The following is a 9,896-nucleotide window of genomic DNA, read 5'->3' on the forward strand; positions in this document are numbered from 1 at the left end:
AAGAAAACCAAGAAAACACCCTAGCTATTACACTAATTTAAGTATAGTACCCTCCAGATTTTGGCACTGTTTTCTTGTCATTCTGCCCAATTTAGACAGCAAAACACATAAGAATATCCCACATAATTTTAAACCAAAAAAAACATGAAAAGAAACATTGGGAAAAAAAAAAAAAAAAAAAAAAAAAAACTATACACTACTGTATGTACAACATATACCTCTCCAAATACTGGCAGTGCTTTCTGGTCATTCTGCCATACAGACATCAAAACACACATAGGAATATCCATATTAACACTAAACACCAAGAAAAAATGCATACACAATAAAATTCCACAAAAAACCTGAAGATGGTTGGAAAATCAGTTATCAATGACAGGAGCACAGTGTAGAGACTGGACAGGAGTGACTTCTGCTCCCGGGGGAAAAAAAAAAAAAAAAAAAAAAAAAAGGCCAAATATGCCAATGGAAATTGATTAAATGGTATACCATCATCTTTGCTGGAGTTTATACCATATAATAAAAACACAAAACTGATGAGTAAAATAAAATTGCAATGAGAGTATGTGGTGTTCAATAGTAAAATCCTAGTGCAATATTTTTCCTGTACATTGAAAGAGTTAAGCATATATCTTGATGCAAAAGTTCATGAGCTTTCTCGTGGAATTTTGATAGGGCCAATAGTATTCGAATAAATCGCCAAAAACTGTGAAAAGCCACAGGTCAGTGCTTTCAGTGCGAAGGATGGGAGAAACAGAGGGAGTGAGGGCCCTGAGGGGGAAGCCGGCCCAGCCGGAAGGCCCTGGCCGCACCATCACTCGTCCCCCCACCCACCTTCCCTTCTCTCTCTGGCCCCTCCCTCTCAGCCCCTCTTACTCCACTGTGACTTGCCACACATAAAGAAGCCAGCCTGAGGCGAGGGTACCGGAGGATAGGACAACAACTGTACTGTTTCATGCTATTTAAGAAAATATCTATCTATCTATCTATCTATAGCCAGACGCCCTAATCCCGCAAAGGGTGGCCGCAGACAAAACGCCTCCAAGTTGCTCAGTCACCCACCATTTGACTACCTTCCCCCCAACTCATTCCCCCCTCCCTCATATACCTCTCAACTCCATCCCTCCACCTCATCCTCAGTCTTCCCCTCCCTCTCCCTCCCTCCACCTCACCTACATACACCCTCTTAGTCAGTCTTTCATTCTCCATTCTCTCCACATGTCCAAACCACCTCAGTGTATTTCTCCTAATCTTCTCAACCACATCCACATCCACCCCACAACATTCTTTCACTTCTTCATTCATCAACCTGTCCCTCCACGTCACTCCACATGCTCCTTTCAAGTAACTCATTTCCACTGCACTCACTCTTGACTTGTTCCCCTCTTGCAAGGTCCATGCCTCTCTTCCATACGTCAGGGTAGAGATCACAATACTATCATGCAGTGACTTCTTAACTTCCACACTCACCTCCCTATTCCTCATCACTGCTTTCAGTGTACCAACAACCTCCCTTCCCTGCTGTACCCTTTCAAGCACTTCATCCCCCAAAGTTCCATCCTTACTCATCACACTATCCAAGTACTGTACTTGAATGCACTCACATTCTCCATATCCTCACCATCCAACCTCACTGTGCATTCTGTGACTTCATTCCTCTCAAACACCAAAACTTTACTCTTGTTTACATTAACTTTCAGATTCCTCTTCCTACACACAGTCCCAATTTCATTCACGAAACCTTGCAACTCCCATTCATCTTCACTCAGCAATATTGTATCATCAGCAAACAGCAACACCAGAATCTTCCAAATCTTACCCTCATTCATCAGAGCCATCCCCACATCCACCACTCTACCTAGCACCTCCTTTACAACCCCATCCATGTATATATTAAACAGCCACGAAAACATCACACAACCCTGTTTCAGTCCCACATTAAGATCAAAGAACTCACTCAGCTCACCATCCACTCGCACCATAGCCCTAGCTCCTTCACTCATACTCTTCACAGCACTCACCAATTTCCCCTCCACTCCATATATTCTTAATACTTTCCACATACCTTGTCTATCTACTCTGTCATAAGCTTTCTCCAAGTCCATGAAGGCAGCATACACTTTCTTTCCCTTCTCTAGACACTTCTCCACTAAACATCTTAGAACAAATAGCTGATCTACACAGCCTTTTCCCTTCCTAAATCCCCCTTGTTCTTCTCCAACTAGCTCCTCTGTTATATGCCTAACCCTATCAATGAGTATTCTACCATATATTTTTCCAGTCACACTAAGAAGGCAAATACCCTTATAGTTAACACATACTTCTCTCTCCCCTTTTCCTTTGTATAAAGGAACAATTATACCTGATTTCCAGTCCTCCAGAACCCTACCCTCTTCCCAAGCCAATCTACATAACTTCCATATCCACTCCACTACAATCTCACCCCCACATTTCAGCATTTCACCACACACTCCATCAATTCCTGGGGCCTTTCCCATCTTGATCTTCTTCACTGTTTCCACTACTTCTGCCCTACTGATCTCTTCCTCCCTGCTCTCATCTCTTCTTCTCCCAGCCATTCCCCAACCACTTATACTCACACTGCTCTCACTCTCTGCCTTCAACAAATCCTCAAAGTGCTCCTTCCATATCCTCAATTTTTCTCTCTTCTCCACCAACAATCTATTATTCCTATCTTTCACTCCCCTACTATTACCCCTTTCACACTGCCTTACTTTCTTTACCTCCTTCCAAAACAATTTCTTACTCTCCCTCCATTTCACACTCAGATGCCTCCCAAACTCTTCATTCACTTTCTTCGTACTCTCCTTTACCAATCTCTTCACCTCCCTTATCCTGCTCACATATACCTCTCTCTTCTCTCTCTCATCTTCTCCCCTACCTCTACTTGCTAGCCATGCACTATATGCCTGCTTCTTTTGTTCCACAGCTCATTTCACCTCATCATTCCACCATGCTGTCCCTTGCACACCCCTGCAAGAAATATCACTGCAGGCAATTACCATTTGCCTGCAGTATCACAGCCCAGCAAGACATGATCAACAGTAGCAGGAACTGTAGTTTTTGTAAGAGAGGGTGTGCTAAACTTTTCAACAGCTTTAAGAACTTGGAGATAAAGCAAGCGGAGTTGATGAATAGACAGGTCATCATTGAACAAGAGGCAGCTGAGATGAAAGAAAATGCACAAAGAGAAACAGTATACAAGCAGCAAACAGAAGAAAGGCTGGGTAGACTAGAAACTGATTGATGTGCAAACTGGGCAGGTTAAAAGTGAAGATGAGATCCATGCACTGAGAGTAGGACTGACTAAGCTGAACAGAACACAGAAAGATCAAGAGATTGAAGAACTGAAAGGAAAGATAGAAGCGTACCAAAATATGGAGTCAGAAGTTAATTATCTAAAGAAGACGACTGAGGAAAGGAAAGATACACACTCAGAGAACCTAGGATCAATTGTGAAAAAATTAGAGGAAATTAGGGATGAAGAACGAACAAAGAATAATTTGGTAATCTACAGGGTGCTTGAAAGTAAATCCAAGGAGGGAGTGAAAAGAGAAAAGGATGACTTGGAATTTTTAAAGAAGCCGTTTGGAGATGTCATGGAAATAGACATAGACAACCTTAGTTTAACAAAGTGATCAAGTTGGGCAGCATAAAGGAGAATGCCACCAGACCTACGCCACTACTGGTGGGCTTTGATTCAGAGGGGAACAAGCACCCGGTGTTGAGGAGGACAAGGAAACTCAAAGGCCAAGAGGAATATAAAGATGTGAAACTGCAGATGTGAGAGGGCAAAGGAAGGAGTATGTATAGTTGTGAGTAAAAGATGGAAGAAGAGCATAAGACAGTATGGATCAGTTGGGTCAAGGACTGTGTGGGTAAAGTTGAAAGTTGGAATACAAATGTGGGCAATTGTGTGTGTGTATGCGCCAACGCAAGATCGTGCTAGAAGAGTGAGAGAAGAGTTCTGGACAATTGTAGAAGTGTGCATGGAAAAGTTTGGAAGGAATGAGAGAGTGTTTTTGATTGGTGATATGAATGGTAAAGTTGGGAATGTGAAGGTGGATGGAATAGTTGGTGAGTGGGGTGTGCCTGCTGAGATAGATGAGAATGGGAGTGCGTTAGTGGACATTTGTGCTGGGAGGGGGTTGGTGATAGCCAATACCCTCTTCAGGCATAAAATGATCCACAGGTATACATGGTGAGTGATGAGAAGGGTGGGTGGTGAACTGAATGAAAGGAAGGCAATGATTGATTATGTGTGTGAGGATGAAAGGAAGCAAGGACGTGTAATGGATGCAAGAGCTTATAGAGGATGGAGGAGTGGACTTTCTGACAACTACTTGGTGGTGGCCAGAATTAGAATTCAAGTAAGATGGAGGAATAGAAGAAGGGAAAGGTGAGAGGAAGGAGTAGCTGCAAGGAGAATGGAAAGGTTACAAGAGGATGAGAAAAAGGCAGAGTATAAGAGAGAAGTGGAGGAACAATTGGGCAAATATGAATTGGAGCAGATGGGAGACGTGGAAGGTGTGTGTAGGATATTTCTATCTATCTATCTATTGCCAGATGCCTCAATCCCGTTTGGGGTGGACACAAACAAATCGCCTCCAAGTCGCCCTGTCCCCCGCCATTTCACTGCCCTGCTCCCAACTCACACACCCCCTCTCTCATGTACCTCTCCACCCCATCCCTCCATCTCATCCTCGGCCTCCCCCTCCCTCTTCCCCCCTCCACCCTACTCACATACACTCTCTTCGTCAGTCTTTCACCCTCCATCCTCTCCACATGGCCAAATATGTGCAGCATGTGATGTGGCGTGCGGAAGGAAGAGAAGACGGAGGGGGGTGCAAGGAACAGCGTGGTGGACTAAAGAGGTGAGACAGGCTGTGGCACAAAAGAAGAAAGCATACAATGAATGGACGAGAAATAGTGGCGTGGAAGAAGTTGAGAGGCGGAAGAGAGAGTTATATGTAGAAAGAAAGAGAGAGGTGAAAAGATTAGTAAGAGAGAGTAAGAAGAGAGTGGATGAGGAATTTGGAAGGAATTTGAGTGTACAGTAAAGTGGAGGGACTGTAAGAAAATGTTCTGGAAAGAGGTGAAAAGAGTAAGACAGGGTGGAAGTGAAGTTAGCAGGGGAGTGAAAGATAAAAATGGTAGATTACTAATGGAGAAGGAAGAAAAAGTGAGCAGATGGAGAGAACACTTTAAGGAATTGTTGAACATAGAGGATGGAAGTAATGCGAGTATAAGTGGCTGGGGAATGGCTCGGAGAAGGAGAGAGGTGAGAAGACAGGAAGAAATCAATAGGATAGAAGTTGTGGAAGCAATGAAGAAAGTTAAATCGGGGAAAGCCCCAGGAATTGATGGAGTGTGTGGTGAAATGCTGAAGCATGGGGGAGAGATAGTAGTAGAATGGATGTGGAAGATGTGCAGATTGGCCTGGGAGGAAGGTAGAGTCCCGGAGGATTGGAAGTCAGGTATAATTATTCCCTTGTACAAAGGAAAAGGGGAAAAAGAAGTGTGTGGTAATCATAGGGGCATTTGTCTTCTTAGTATAATAGGAAAAGTGTATGGTAGGATACTTATTGACAGAGTTAGAGAAAGAACAGAGAAATTAGTTGGAGAAAAACAGGGAGGCTTTAGGAAGGGAAGAAGTTGTGTAGATCAGATATTCATTCTTAGATCTTTAGTGGAAAAGTTTCTAGAGAAGGGAAAGAAGTTGTATGCAGCTTTCATGGATTTGGAGAAAGCATATGACAGGGTGGATAGACAAGGATTGTGGAAAGTGTTAAGAATATATGGAGTAGATGGGAAGTTGTTGAATGCTGTGAAGAGTATGTACAATGGTGCAAAGGCTGCAGTACATGTGGATGGTGAACTAAGTGAATTTTTCTCTTTGAAAGTTGGGTTGAAACAGGGATGTGTCATGTCTCCATGGTTGTTCAATCTGTACATGGATGGGGTAATAAAAGAGGTACAAGGTAGGGTAGTGGATGTTGGAGTGGCCCTGGTGAGAGAGGATAGTGTTTGGAAACTCCCTGTACTGTTGTTTGCAGATGATACTGTGTTGTTGAATGAAGACGAAGGGGAGCTGCAAGGCCTGGTGGATGAGTTTGGGAGAGTGTGTAAGAAATGGAATCTAAAGGTGAATGTAGGGAAGAGTAAAGTGATGGTCTTTGAGAGAGGTGAAGTCAGTGAATGTACAGCGAGGTTGGATGGTGAGGAATTGGAAAATGTGAGTACATTTAAGTACTTGGGTAGTGTGATGAGTAAGGATGGAGGTTTGGAGGGTGAAGTGTTTGAAAGGGTACAGCAGGGAAGAAAGGTTGCTGGTTCTTTGAAAGCAGTGATAAGAAACAGGGAAGTGAGCATGGAAGTGAAAAAGTTACTACATGACAGTATTGTGATACCAACTCTAACGTATGGAAGTGAAGCTTGGATGTTGCTGGAAGGACACAAGTCATGAGTGAGAGCAGTGGAAATGAGTTATTTAAGAGGAGCCTGTGGAGTCACATGGAGAGACAGGCTGACGAATGAGGATATAAAGGAGCGTTGTGGTGTTGATGTGGATGTGATAGGAAGCGTTATGAGGAACAAACTGAGGTGGTTTGGCCATGTGGAGAGGATGGAGGGTGAAAGACTGACGAAGAGAGTGAATGTGAGTGAGGTGGAGGGGGGAAGAGAGAGGGGGAGGCCGAGGATGAGATGGAGGGATGGGGTGGAGATGTATATGAGAGAGGGGGGTGTGAGTTGGAAGCAGGGCAGTGAAATGGCAGGGGACAGGGCGACTTGGAGGTGATTTGTTTGTGGCCACCCCAAATGGGATTGAGGCGTCTGGAAATAGATGGATAGATAGATAGAAACCGCAGCACGACATGACTAAAGCCCAAAGGGGGAAGCAGAGAGAACTGATAGAAGAAGCCAAAAGGAGGGAAGAGAATGACCAAACGGGAAACTTCATATATCAAGTTAGGAGGTCACTTGGGAAAAGAAGAGTGCTGAAAATTCGGATACTCACTAAATTGCTGGTATACAAATGCAGACATTTTATCAAATAAAATGTCTGAGCTGAGAACAATGTTATCTCAATCACAGAATACACCAGAAGTAATTTTAATTAATGAAGTGAAACCAAAAAATAAAAGATATTATTTTAACAATGAGCAAAATCAGCTTGAACGGATACAACATGCATTCCAATATCGAGAGCGATGAAGGAAGGGGTATAGCAATATATGTTAGATCATGTATCAAAGCTAGAGATATCAAACTTACAACAAACTACCAGGAATCTGTGTGGATTAAAATAGAACTACAGGGAACAGATGAATTGTTAGTAGGTTGTGTTTACGGAAGTCCCAATTGTGAACCAGATAATAATCCCAATCTTAGGAGATTGATAGAGGAAGCGGCAGAGTTGAGCACCTCACACATGCTCATAGTAGGAGACTATAATTATCCTAAAATTAACTGGGAAAACTGGACTACTCTGGGAGTAGATGAAAATAGTGATGAATTTCTTTTTGTGGAAATCTTGTGAGACACCTTTATGTACCAGCATGTCATGGAGCCAACAAGAGGCAGAGGATCTGGTAACCCAAGTCTTTTGGATCTAGTTTTATCAAATGAGGAGGGCATGATAAATTCAGTTGTAAAATCATCGCCACTTGGGAAAAGTGACCACAGCATGCTGGAATTCGAATGAAAGTGCTACATTACGAAAATCCCGACAAAAAGACAGATCTTCTTCTATGACAAAGGTGATTATGAAAGAATGAAGGAGGAATTTACACAAAGCTGGATAGATAGAGTGAAGGAAATGGACAGACTGGAGGAAAAATGATTGTCTGTTAAAAACAAACTAAAGGAAGCAGAAAGGAAATATATCCCAAGCACAACATACGATGCAACCAAAATCAGTGACAGGAAACCTAGAAGTATCAAGTTGGACAACGACACTAAAGCAGCCATAAGGAAGAAAAACAGAGGTTGGAGTAGATACAGTACCTGGAAACAAGAGACCCCAACAAATACAAGGAGTACAAGAAATGGAGGAACAAGTACGAGGCATGACCAGAAAAATTAAAAAAGAAGAGAAGGACATAGCAAACCAGTCTAAGGAAAAACCAAAGAATTCTGAAGATTTGTCAAAAATAAACTCAAGACAGTTACCTGTGTCGTAGACTTGAAGGTGGATAATGCTGGAGACAGAATGACAACCTCTGATGAGGAAAGGGCTGAACTGCTCTCAGATTTTTTTGCAAGAGTGTTCACCAGAGAACATGAAGGGGAGTTACCACCAGTACTAGTATCCAACTTTGATGAGCCACTTGAAGATATTCATGTGACAAGGGAGGCTGTGCTTCGGAAGCTTGAAGAATTGAAGGTAGACAAATCACCCGGTCCAAACAACACTGCAAGAATATTGAAAGAACTGAGGAGCAACATAAGTGTAGTACTTGCTGATCTGTATGAAACATCACTCAAAGAAGGATGATTACACAAGGACTGGAAGTCAGCAAATATAAGTGCAATCTACAAGAGGGAAGACAAATCAGATGTCAGTAACTACTGCCCAGTGAGTCTGACATGCATCATCTGCAAGGTTTTGGAATCCATTTTGAAGGACCATAAGAGTACCATGCATAACATGACACGCAATGGATTGTTCTTGGATAGACAGTTTGGATTTATATCAGGGATATCAACTGTTCTGCAACTACTACATGTGGTCAACAGATGGTCAAAAACTATTGATGAAGGTGGTGAAGCAGACGCAATATATATGGATTTCCAAAAAGCATTTGACAAAGTGCCTCATCGACAACTGCTGAAGAAGCTGGCGGGGTATGGTGTGAGGGGCAATATTCTTGGATGGATCACTGCATTTCTGTTGGGAAGGTAGCAAAGAGTTCAAATTAAATGGAACTTTTTCAGAATGGAAAGATGTCTACAGTGGAATACCTCAGGGAAGTATTCTTGGACCAGTAGTTTTTGTTGTTTACATCAACGATTTGCCAGAGTGCATATGGTCAGATAAATATTTATTTGACACAAAGATTTACCGAGAAATAAAGACCGAGGAGGACAAAGACTTTCTCCAAGAAGACTTAAATTCCCTCCAGGAATGGGCTAGAAAATGGTTAATGCCATTCCACCCACAGAAATGCAAATATATGAAGATACATGGTGGCCATAAGCAAACAAGAGATACAGAAAATTACTGTACATGAAAAGGGAAGGTGAGGGTGAAATTGTAGTGGAAAGAACCCTTACAGAGATGGATCTTGGAGCATAGATCAATGGGCGACTGACATTTAAGGATCACATTCAAGAGAAAGTGAATAAGGCCAACAGAATTATGGAGAATGCATATGACAGGGTGGATAGACAAGGATTGTGGAAAGTATTAAGAATATATGGAGTAGATGGGAAGTTGTTGAATGCTGTGAAGAGTATGTATGATGGTGCGAAGGCTGCAGTGCGTGTGGATGGTGAACTGAGTGAATTTTTCTCTTTGAAGGTTGGGTTGAAACAGGGATGTGTCATGTCTCCATGGTTGTTCAATCTGTTCATGGATTAGGTAATAAAACAGGTACAAGGTAGCGTAGTGGATGTTGGAGTGGCCCTGGTGAGAGAGGGTAGTGTTTGGAAACTCCCTGTACTGTTGTTTGCAGATGATACTGTGTTGCTGAGTGAAGACGAAGGAGAGCTGCAAGGCTTGGTGGATGAGTCTGGAAGAGTGTGTAAGAAACGGAATCTAAAGGTGAATGTAGGGAAGAGTAAAGTGATGGTCTTTGAGAGAGGTGAAGTCAGTGAATGTACAGCGAGGTTGGATGGTGAGGAATTGGAAAATGTGAGTATGTTTAAGTACC

Source organism: Coenobita brevimanus, chromosome 13 (assembly GCF_032717465.1).
Source record: "Coenobita brevimanus isolate Jiangsu-jjx chromosome 13, ASM3271746v2, whole genome shotgun sequence".
Classification (NCBI taxonomy): domain Eukaryota; kingdom Metazoa; phylum Arthropoda; class Malacostraca; order Decapoda; family Coenobitidae; genus Coenobita; species Coenobita brevimanus.